This window comes from Acanthochromis polyacanthus, chromosome 3 (genome assembly GCF_021347895.1).
Source record: "Acanthochromis polyacanthus isolate Apoly-LR-REF ecotype Palm Island chromosome 3, KAUST_Apoly_ChrSc, whole genome shotgun sequence".
Classification (NCBI taxonomy): domain Eukaryota; kingdom Metazoa; phylum Chordata; class Actinopteri; family Pomacentridae; genus Acanthochromis; species Acanthochromis polyacanthus.
The window spans coordinates 30,503,812-30,516,269 of NC_067115.1; positions in this window are offsets into that span (position 1 = coordinate 30,503,812).

Genomic DNA, 12,458 nt, shown 5'->3' on the forward strand with positions numbered 1-12,458 from the left:
TCATGCACTCATGCAGCCCCATATCATTACACTCCCACCTCCGTGAGCATTGTGGGAGTTTATATAGTAAACAGTCACCTTGGTATCACTATAAGAAAGAGGCTGTTGTCATACACGCTCACTCGTTTCATTAGGTAGGTATGTGACGAGAACAACTACTTCAGAACCAAGTTGATGTGTTTTTAATGGTTACTGGGGAAACTGGACAACAACAAGAACATGTGCAGCAACAGGTCTGCTGGGAGCTGTGGAAGAAACACACCGAGAGTCTTGTATTGAGACATCTGAATTTGAGTAAGATGACGGGGGACAAGTTAGACAGTCAGCACATAGTGCCACTGAGCATTTTACACAAAAGAAGTGAAAACGTCAAACTTATCAAAGCACTTCTAAGCAGAGCTGGACTGGGACTAAAGAAATGACACGCTGGCCCAGTGCAGCCTACCACAATCAATCACACACACTGTCCGTCTTTGCACTCTCCCAGATATGTTGAACAACCCTGTCACTCCCGGCAAAGATGCGTAATGACTAAGATGAAATCAAGAGGGATAAGAAGAAATAGAATATAATAAGTGTCTTCAAAAAGTGGTGTTGAAAACTTGTATATTCTACTGTGATGAATCTTAAAGCAAGCCTTTTGTGCAAGAGAGAGACAGCAGACATGGTAAATGATGATCAGATGATCAGTGTCTTACAGGTAAATTTGCAAACAGTAGCTAATGCAGTCACGACATTTTGTTACTGTGTCAAGGAACACAGTAGAGTTATGTGATGATCAGTGTTGGCTTTTCTGTCTGTCTGGTAGCAATATTACTCAAAAATGGAAGGCCAGAAATGACACAAAGACCAAGTGATTAGGTTTTGGCAGTGATGTGGTTTATAGTCTGGATCCACAGATTTATTCAAGATTTCTGCACCATTGGGCGATAGCGACACAGTATCACTGTAACTATGACAAGTTAACACGACGTTAGCTGCCTGCTGATTATCACATGATACTACAAATCTACCGCTGCGGACGTATCGGGACTTATCTGTCAGAAATGAAAGAAGGAACAATTGATTAAATTGTGGGGGCGTTTCTGCATCCCATCAGTTCCCAACGCCCGCTACATATTTAGGTCACGTGATTCGGTATCTGTACATAACGTACATGTGCATAACACACGCCTGTGTTCAGTGCAAAGTCATTTTGTTTGTGGGTACATCTATATTAAATGGCCACAATCTATGTTGCTGTGATTTCTGATCATCAATAACTAATATTAAATTAAAAAATAAAAATAAAAAAATGCTGCATTTTCGACAATGCCATATGAGGGAATGATCGGCCTTGGTGGAGGACTGTAATCTCTGAGTGCTTTTCTAGTTTGCTCTGTTTTATCAACGGGACATTAACGGTTTCCTTGACTCCAGATTATCCTAACGCTAATCATCATCACCTCTCATGGCATGCTGTTGAGCCAGGCAGCCAGCTTATTGTTCGCTTCTGCTTTCTGCAATTTCTTCCCTCCCTCCTTCCCCTTATCTCTCTCCTCTCCTGTGCCGACACCACCATCAATGTCCACGGCAGCTGAAGTAGGTCCTGAAGCAAATATGTCAGGGATTTTTGCACATTTGGCAGTGTCTGCCTAAAGGGCCCATCTTTTTCTGGTCTGCAATTTCTCCACAGCTTTCCTGCATTTTGTCTTTTCCATTTTGGCACTCTGACTTTTTTGCTACTGCACTGTTAAATGAAGTCACTGATGGGATGAAGTCCCTGTGTTCCATAAAGGACATGTTGGCCATGACCCTGCACATGCGTGGGTGATCTCCAGGTGCTCCAGCTTCTTCTCGTAGTCCAAAAAGATGCTGAAGTTAAATCATGATTCTAAATTGTCCATAGGTGTGAGTGTGATTATGATTGTCTGTATATGAAGCCCTGTGATAGACTGGTGACCTCCAGCTCCCTCGACCCTAATGAGGATTAAGCGGTGTATAGATAATGGATGGATGTTTGTTTTGTTATGCGTTATAAACTGTCTAATCTATTGTTATATCTTGTACACTGATAAATATATAAATACTTGATTTGGTTGCACTCTAGCTGCAAGAGTAAGCAGCAGTGGACACATGCAGCTGCCACTACCCCATCAATTAGCTGCACTGCCAGCCTAATAATGGCCACTAGGTCAAACATGTCCCTTGTGGAATGTTCATTTTCAACACTTGAAGTGTGTTCCCCATTAATATGACATGCATCTGCATAATTTATTAAAGTCCATAGTGCTGACTTGCCACTCACACTAATGGTGTTAATTAACCAGGCATGCTGTTAGGATTTTGTTGACAAGTGCACCATTGCAATTCCTCATTAAAATCCCCACCCTTACAGCATGTTCATAATCAACTACACAGCTCCCCGGATCGCCCTGAAAATTTTTGTTTACTCTGTCACTGCTCTCACCCACATTTAGGTCAAAACACATCACAGTTGTCCTTAGACATGTGTTTCTCTGTAACTAGCCCCGTAAGACAGCACCTCAGGCCACCTCAGCGTCTGCTCCCATCAGTCCAGGAAGAGGTCCAAGAGGACAGACGAGACCCAATATAACTCACAGGCTCCCTGCTGCCGAGGACCGGCCTCATAATTATTCTGCTGGCCCTGTTAAGAAGCCAGAAACTCTCTCGCTGCCCCATTACTCACACGGTGCCAAAGATACTGCATAGAGGCTCTCCAGGCTGCACCACCACACCAGCACTACTGTGTAGATAGAGGTTTGCAAATAAACAGAGCAGGCTCAAGTTGCATTTTAATGTTAGAATTTCCCTTATTGTAACACGTGATTAAGACGGTATTCTCATGACAAAACAAATTGATATTTTTAACTAAATAATGAATAAAATGCCTGATGTGTTCACGGATAAATGGCATCTGGGTCAGTTTCTGTCAAACCGGACAGAATCCAGGAAGTATATTGCTGCACCGTCTTATATTTTGTTGAGTTATGTGGGACTGAAAATTGGGTTCTCTAAAAATATTTGTGGCCGAATTTTGAGAATTCCATATGTTTTCAGACCTGGGGAATTTTTGTAATTTCACCTTCAAATGAAGTCATATCTGGTAAGCCATTTTCAGGATTCGATATCTGCAGAAATATAACTCCCACAGCCATGAACGCAGACGAAATTGTTTCCAGCAAATCCAAATGATTGAATGGCTCCAGCAGAGGCCACATGTTTCATTATTGGCCCTCGACAGTGGAAAAAAGTGCAACATTTCCAAACCAGGTTGATATTGGAGGCCCATAAAGTTCTTGTGACCATATATATGTACACTACTGTTCAAAAGTTTGAGGTCACTTAGAAATGTCCTTTTTTTGAAAGATAAAGACAACATTAAATGAATCAGAAACACAGTCTAGACATTGTTAATGTGGTAAATGACTATTCCAGCTGGAAACAACTGATTTTTAATGGAATATCTCCATAGGGGTACAGAGGAACATTTCCAGCAACCATCACTCCTGTGTTCTAATGCTACATTGTGTTAACTAATGGTGTTGAAAGGCTCATTGATGATTAGAAAACCCTTGTGCAGTTATTTTAGCACATGAATAAAAGTGTGAATCTTCATTGAAAATATGAAATTGCCTGGGTGACCCCAAACTTTTGAACGGTAGTCCATATATATGGATGTGCTAATATTTCCTACAACTACAGTCTTCCATTAATATTTCACAAACTTTTGAGGCCTCTAATGTTGGTAGAATTTAATGTGTGAGAAGTATCGCAAGCCAAACTTACAGTTTTTTGATAAATTCACTTGGCAAAATGTGGATTTAGTCATAACAGAAAAATTGGTGTAAACACGGGTCTATATATGATAACTTTTTACACAAGGTTGCTTCCATGTTGTCTTCATGTCACAACTTAACCACAAATGAGGCATTTTTTTTATATTACTAAATACTCCCATACACATATTTCCATATTTCAATCAGTGGCGGATCTTCCGGCGGAGGGCAGTGGCCCCCCTGTGATCTGATTGGCCACCCCGTGTGCCCCCCCCCAAAATTTTCATCGGAAATTTACATTACTGATACTCCCATTTCCGACGCTCCTGAAAGCAACTTCCGACTGCACATGAATGCACCAATGACGTTAGTTTGATCATTTGATTGGATTTCGTTTGGATTTGAAGAAGCTTTGAAGACGTTTCCTGATGCCGGAGGAGAAGACGAGCAGCTTCGTACCTTTGCGGTAAGAAGACTGTGGTCGTTTCTCAGTACATACCTGTCCGTACTCGGTTCTCACGTACTCGTGAAACATCATCATGGAGACTCCATCGGACCAGACTAATGTGCATAGATATGAATCAGTAGATAGGACCATAGATATGAATCGGTAGATAGGAAACTGCCCTGGCACACCTGGCTGCTTACTTCTGCTGGCACACGTCCTCCACCACCATGTGCTGCCATTCGGTTGGAGTAGCCTTTTGCCATGTCGGCGCTGTTGCCTCCAAACCAAGGCCCCCTCTTCCATATTGGACATGCCTCATTATATTCCGGTGTGTAAGGGTGGCCTTTGCCACCTCTACCGCTGCAGATGGCTTCAATTTCCTCCCTGTTGCTAGAGTTGGAGCAGCACCTTTGACAAATTGGTCCTGGGATTCTGTGAGGGTGTACTCCAGCCTTGTTTTGGCACATTTGTACTCCTCCACCAGGCTTGGTATTGGTAGGGAGAGAGCTCCATTGCCATACAGGCCTATGCTGGTTATGCATCTCGGCAGTCCAAGCCACTTCCTTACTTGGACATTAACCAATCTCTCCAGCCAGATGGCATGGGATAGAGTAACCTCATAGATGGAAATTGGCCACATGAGACAAGGTAGCAGCCCAAACTGAAAGCACCACAGCTTCAGCTTCCCAGGGAGAGCAGTGTTGTTAATCTGCTTGAGGCCACTGATGGTATCCTGCCTGAGCTGTTGCACCTGCGTCAAGTCTTTGAGTTCTGCACTATGCCAGCGGCCAAGGCTTTTGATATGCTTCCCCAGAACTGCTGGTATTGGCTCATTGTTGACGTGGAACCTCTCATTGGCGAGCTTACCTTTAACAATGGAGATACTGCGGGAATTTCTGGGTTTAATCCCCATTCGCGCCCATTTGATGTTTTTCTGGAGTTCATCCAGCAGGCCTTTGGTGCATGCCTTTGTTGTTGTTACTATCGTCATGTCGTCCATATATGCCCTGATTGGAGGAAGACGCAGCCCTTTCTTCAACCGTTCCCTTCCAATCACCCATCGGGATGCTCGGATGAAACGCCAATGGAGGTATGGTGCAGCCTGCCATTATGCCCATCTCAAGGTGCTGCCAGGCAGTTGTACTGGCCTGTGCTGTAATGCAGAACTGGAGGTCGTGGAAGTAAGCTTTGACCAGCCTTCTGATGTCCTCTGGGACTTAAAAGAAGTTGAACGCTGTTCACAAAATCTCATGGGGCACTGGCCCGAAGGCATTGGCAAGATCTAAGAAAACCACATGCAGGTCTTTCTTCTCCTTCATGGCCGTCTGTATCTGGTGCCAGTTGACATTCATGTGTTCCAGGCATCCAGTGAATCCACTTATCACTGCCTTCTGCACTGAGGTGTCAACAAAGTTGTTCTTCTGCAAGAATACTGAGAGCCTCTGGGCCACAACACTGAAGAATATCTTTCCTTCCACATTCAGAAGGCTGAGTTGGCAGAACTGGTTGATGGTTGAGGAATTCTTCTCTTTGGGAATCAGGATCCCTCCTGCCCTTTGCCATGCCTTTGGTATCATCCTTTTCTGCCATGCCACTTTCATTAGCTTCCAGAGGTACTTCAAGACTCCCGGCGTGTTCTTATACAGCCTATATGGAGCACCATTGATCCCAGGGGCTGACGCTGTTCTTAACTGTGCTCACACCTTTCACAACGTTCTATGTAGGGGACCTTGTTTCCATATGGTGCTCAGGTGGTTCAATTGGCGGCATGTCATCTGAAATGCTGGCTGTGACATGCCTCTGATTGTCAGAGTCAGTCTTCCTCAGGTGTTCCTCTAGTTCCCTTATGGGTACTGTGAGGGTCCCAGTTTTCTCCTTGACAAAGAGGTCTTTGATGAACTTATAGGGATCTCTGAAGAAGGTCGTCCCCATTCACTCTTTCTTCTTATGCTGCTTCCTCAAGCATTCTGTTCTTCGCAGCATTTCAAGATGCTGCTTGATGTCGCCCTGTAGTGCCTCAATTCCTTTCCACTTCTGAAGCCTTCTTCCATTGTTTTCTCAGACATCTTCTTTCTTTCACAAGTCTCCCAATCTCTTGTTGTCTCCTGGACTTGAGATGGGCTGATGGTTCTTTCTGTGTTCGAAGGTTCATACTCTTCACCCGAATCTCTCTAATCTATAGCTGTAGATGACCTGTCTCATCATGTCCAGCTTTCTTTCCACACACCCTTTCAGACATTCAAGGAGATGGACGAGGTCTGTGTCGGTGGTTTCCCATTCCTTTTTCTGGAAAGATTTTGGCCACAAGATTTGGGACTTTCACCCATTCATTTTCCTCTCTACTGCTGTCTGTGGCTGGATGGGCTCAGGTTTCATGTCTGTTGCTGGAACTGTGCTTCTTTGAGCTTCATCTGGGATTCTGATACCTGTGGACCGTGGTGAATGTCCTGCCACTGGGCTTCACTTCACTGATTTACCCAACCTCTAAGGAAGTAATGGTCAACGCGGGGCCGAAGATAACATAGTATGGCCTGTCAACCCGGTCTCACGGGGATTCGTGAAACTGTGACGTAAGTTTTTGTTTCGGTTTCGTGCGCACCAACACGATGTCGTCATGTTTTTCGTGCAGCTCACCACGAACGAAACCGGCTGTGGTAATCACATCTGAAAGTGGTTTATACCGGCGGATTCATGACGATCTAAGCTGTCCATCGGCGTTTGCGGCCGCCGGACTTCCGGCCGCAGCGGCGGCCGCAAACGCCGATGGACAGCTTAGATCGTCATGAATCTGACGAATTTGCATAGGAATTCAAAGAATGTCCGGCGGCCGCAAACGCCGATGGACAGCTTAGATCGTCATGAATCCGCCGGTATAAACCACTTTCAGATGTGATTACCACAGCCGGTTTCGTTCGTGGTGAACTGCACGAAAAACATGACGACATCGTGTTGGTGCGCATGAAACCGAAACAAAAACTTACGTCACAGTTTCACGAATCCCCGTGAGACCGGGTTGGGCCTGTAGTTCATAGTATAGCATGTCGGCAAAGAAAACCCCAAAAAAAACATATATTATTATGTGGTTCAAAAAGCGCAAAATGATAGGATGTTGCCTAAAATTGTCATGTATAATATGTGGTTCAAAAAATGTCATTGTGCAGTATATTGTCAAAATAGTATGTTGTTCAAGAAAACATCAGAGTATAATCTTCTTCTTTTCCTTTCGGCTTTTCCCTTCAGGGGCCGCCACAACGAATCAATTGCCTCCATCTGACCCTGTCTTCTACATCCTCTTCTCTCACACCAACTACCTTCATGTCCTCTTTAACCACATCCATAAACCTCCTCTTTGGTTTTTCTCTAGGCCTCCTGCCTGGCAGTGGGAAACTCAGCATCCTTCTACCAATATATTCACTCTCTCTCCTCTGGACATGTCCGAACCATCTCAGTCTGGCCTCTCTGACTTTATCTCCAAAGCCTCTAACATGTACTGTCCCTCTGATGTACTCAATCCTGATCCTATCCATCCTGGTCACTCCCAAAGAGAACCTCAGCATCTTCAGTTCTGGTACCTCCAGCTCTGTCTTCTGTCTTTTCCTCAGGGACACTGTCTCCAGACCAAAGAACATGGCTGGTCTCACCACAGTTTTGTAAACCTTTCCTTTCATTTTAGCTGAAACTCTTCTATCACACATCACACCTGACACTTTTTTCCAGCCGTTCCAGCCATTCCAGCCTGCCTGTACACGCTTCTTCACCTCTTTTCCACACTCTCCATTGCTCTGGACTGTTGACCCTAAGTACTTAAAATCCTCCACCTTCTTGATCTCTTCTCCCTGTAACCTCACTCTTCCACTTGGGTCCCTCTCATTCACACACGGATATTCCGTCTTTCTGCGGCTAACCTTCATTCCTCTCCTTTCCAGGGCAAACCTCCACGCCTCGAGCTTCTCCTCCACCTGTTCCCTGCTCTCACTACAGATCACAATGTCATCTGCAAACATCATAGTCCATGGAGACTCCTGTCTAACCTTGTCTGTCATCCTGTCCATCACCATAGCAAACAAGAAGGGGCTCAGAGCTGATCCCTGATGTAGTCCCACCTCCACCTTGAACTCCTCTGTCACACCTACAGCACACCTCACCACTGTCTTACAGTCCTCATACATGTCCTGCACCACTCTAACATACTTCTCTGGCACTCCACACTTCCTCATACAAAACCACAGTTCTTCTCTGGGCACCCTGTCATAAGCTTTCTCCAGATCTACAAAGACACAATGCAGCTCCTTCTGACATTCTCTGTACTTCTCTATCAACATCCTCAAAGCAAATATTGCATCTGCTGTACTCTTTCTTGGCATGAAACCATACTGCTGCTCACAGATGTTCACCTCTGCCCTTAGTCTAGCTTCAACTACTCTTTCCCATAGCTTCATCGTGTGGCTCATCAGCTTTATTCCTCTGTAGTTGCCACAACTCTGCACATCTCCCTTGTTCTTAAAGATGGGCACCAGCACACTTCTCCTCCATTCCTCGGGCAGCTTCTCACTAAGATCCTGTTGAACAACCCAGTCAGAAACTCTACTGCTACCTCTCCGAGACACTTCCATACCTCCACAGGTATATCATCAGGACCAAGTGCCTTTCCACTCTTCATCCTCTTCAATGCCCTCCTCACTTCATCCTTACTAATCTTTGCTACTTCCTGGTCCACAACAGTCACCTCTTCTACTCTTCGTTCTCTCTCATTTTCCTCATTCATCAACTTTTCAAAGTACTCTTTCTATCTTCTCGTCACACTATTGGCACCTGTCAACACACTTCCAACCTTATCCTTTATCACCCTAACCTGCTGCACATCCTTCCCATCTCTGTCTCTCTGCCTTGCCAACCTATACAGGTCAGTCTCTCCATCCTTACTGTCCAACCTAGCATACAAGTCATCGTAAGCCCTTTGTTTGGCCTTTGCCACCTCTACTTTCACCTTACGCTGCATCTCCCTGTACTCCTGTCTATTCTCTTTAGTCCTCTCAGTGTCCCACTTCTTCTTAGCTAACCTCTTTCTCTGGATCCACTCCTGCACCTCCTCATTCCACCACCAAGTCTCCTTATCTCCTTTCCTTCCAGATGACACACCAAGTACTCTCCGGCCTGTCTCCCTGATCACATTTGCTGTAGTTGTCCAGTCATCTGGAAGCACCTCCTGACCATCCAAAGCCTGTCTCAACTCTTTCCTGAAAGTCATACAACACTCTTCCTTTTTCAGCTTCCACCATTTGCTCCTCTGCTCTGTCTTTGCCCTCTTCATCTTCTTCACCACCAGGGTCATCCTACACACCACCATCCTATGCTGTCTGGCTACACTCTCACCTCCCACTACTTTGCAGTCACTGATCTCCTTCAGATTACACTGTCTACACAAGATGTAGTCTACCTGTGTGCTCCTACCTCCACTCTTATAGGTCACCCTATGTTCCTGCCTCTTCTGGAAGAAAGTATTCACTACAGCCATTTCCATCCTTTTTGCAAAGTCAACCACCATCTGTCCTTCTGCGTTCCTCTCCTGGATACCAAACCTGCCCATGACCTCCTCATCATCTCTGTTTCCTGCACCAACATGTCCATTGAAGTCTGCACCAATGACAACTCTCTCACTTCTAGGGATACTCTGCATCACTTCATCAAGGTCCGACCAGAATTTCTCCTTCTCCTCCAGCTCACATCCTACCTGTGGAGCATACCCACTAACAACATTGAACATCACACCTTCGATTTCTAGCTTCAGGCTCATCACTCGATCTGACACTCTTTACCTCCAGGACATTCCTAACAAACTCCTCCTTCAAGATAACTCCTACTCCATTTCTCTTCCTATCTGCACCATGATAGAACAACTTGACCCTTGCTCCTAAACTTCTAGCTTTACCACCTTGTCTCCTGGACACACAGTATGTCCACTTTCCTCCTCTGCATCATGTCAACCAGCTCTCTACCTTTTCCTGTCATAGTTCCAACATTCAAAGCCCCTACTCTCGGTCCAAGACTCTTGTTGTTGCTCTTCTCTCTGTTTCTACAAACACACCTTCCTCCCCTCCTTCTTCGACCAACAGTCGCCCATTTTCCACCGGCACCCAGTAGGTCGACAGCACCGATGGTGGTCGTTGTTAACCCGGGCATCGACCAATCCGGTATTTGCTAGTGGTGGGTCTTGAACCTACTACCTTCTGCTTGGTAGTCTCTCTTCTTACCCCCTGAGCTACTCCCTCAGATAAAACATCAGAGTATAATATATTGTCTAAAAAATGCCATAGAATAATAGTTCATTGCACAAGTAAAAGTATAGTCATTTTTAAAACTGTTCCAATTCTCATATGTTGCTAAAAACAACAAATAAAACTAAAAGAAAAAAAGTCATAGCAATATGCCAATTAAAAAAGCCTATAGTATAGCATGTCACTCTAAAAACATCAGAGTTCAGCCTTTGGTCCAAAAAATGTTATGTCCCGGCTGTCTGAAGTAGGTGAGGAGCAACACAAACAGTCCAAACGCTGGTTTCCAGAGGGTTAGACGAGTATTTATTTGAAAAAGTAAGTTTACAACAACACATGTGAGGAGGTTAAAAGCAATTGGGTGTTAGTAAAATAAAAATAAACAGAATTAAAAGTGAACTTCACGTTGACATTGATGGGCATTGCAACCAGGAACAAAGTAAAAAATAATCAATACAAAAAACCTCTTCCTGTTCACCTCTTAAAACCCAAAAACACATCGCAGTAGCACCGTAAACTAAACTACGAATGGGTTCTCTGTTTTCCTCTCTGAACAATTCAAAGGTCCCTCTCTATCTCCCCACACATCCACCAACCACTGGAACACATCTCCAAAGTTCTGCTGAAGCTCAGCTTCCCCTCAGAAGAAGTGCCGCCAGATGAAGGAGCCTTTTGAGAGGCAGCTGGCATCGTGATTGGGCTGTACTTTGGTCTGATCCAATCCAGCTTCAGCTCCAGTGACGACAGGCTGGACAAGTCAACGGAGGCCGGATGGACGAAGGCATGCAGCTCAGAACAATCCAGAAAACAACAGAGGAGGAGTGCAGTGGCCCAGGGAACTCACTTCAGCAGAGTCTGAAGCTGTCCCACTTGATTCCCCTTATAGAACTTCAAACATATTTTAAACACTATGGAAAAATCATCTTTTAGGACTTTTAGGACTAGAGGGGGAAGGCCGCCACCCACCTCCCCTCCTACTCTCCGCCTTGGCTCGACCCTGACTCCGCATTGGCTCCACCCATGTGGTCACTTTATTAGGAACAGAAACTACGATGTCAAAGGGACGATGAGTTTATTTCTTTTTATCTGATCTGTAGCTCAGCGAATTAAGGGTTTGCCTGTGGAGCTGCAGGTTGCTGGTTCAAGATTAAACCCTTCTTAAATTTTTTGAAAAGCTTAGACAAAGGAAGAAAAATGCCAGTGGCAGGTCTTGAACCTGCCACCTTCCACTTGGTAATCTCTCTTCTTACCCCTGAGCTACTCATTCAGATACAAATTCATGTTTTTTTTGCGCATTTATCATCTATTTTTTGTCGTTTTAGAGTTGTTTTTTTAAACTCAAGTCTCCTTTTCTCAGGAGGTTGGACTTCAGCCTTTGTGCTGGAGGGTTGAACCCTCAGTTCCAAGACTTTCCAAAGCCTCCAGACCTCCCGAGTCCTCAGGACCTGAGCTTTCACACAGTCTGAGGGCTGAAATTTTCTAAGTCCCACAGTAGATCTCTGTTAGATTTAACTTTCAGACAGTCCAAGGACTGATATCTTCTAAGTTCCTGAGTAGTCCTCTTTTAGTTTGAACCTTTAGACAGTCTGAGGGCTGAAGTTTTAAAAGTTTCTCGGTACATCTCTGTTAGTTTGAACTTTGTGGTTAACAGAAGCCTTAAAACTTGTGACCATGGCTGAATCCCAAACCGCCCCCTACACACTATCCCTACACACTACCCCTCCGTTTGCGCGTTCCCACGGAGGGTCCTCCATATTAAGGGCCGTCCCAAACCGCGTAGTGCGGAGGGGGACTGGACTGTTCAGCCCTTAAATAGCGAGTCTGCATCGATGCTCACTCTGGACAACTTTTTCAGGAAGTGCAACGTCGAAATGGAGGAGGAAACAACAAATCGATGTGAGTTCCACATGCGTCCATTATTTCTCCCACGCCTTTTTCACACTGACAGAACATCACAAA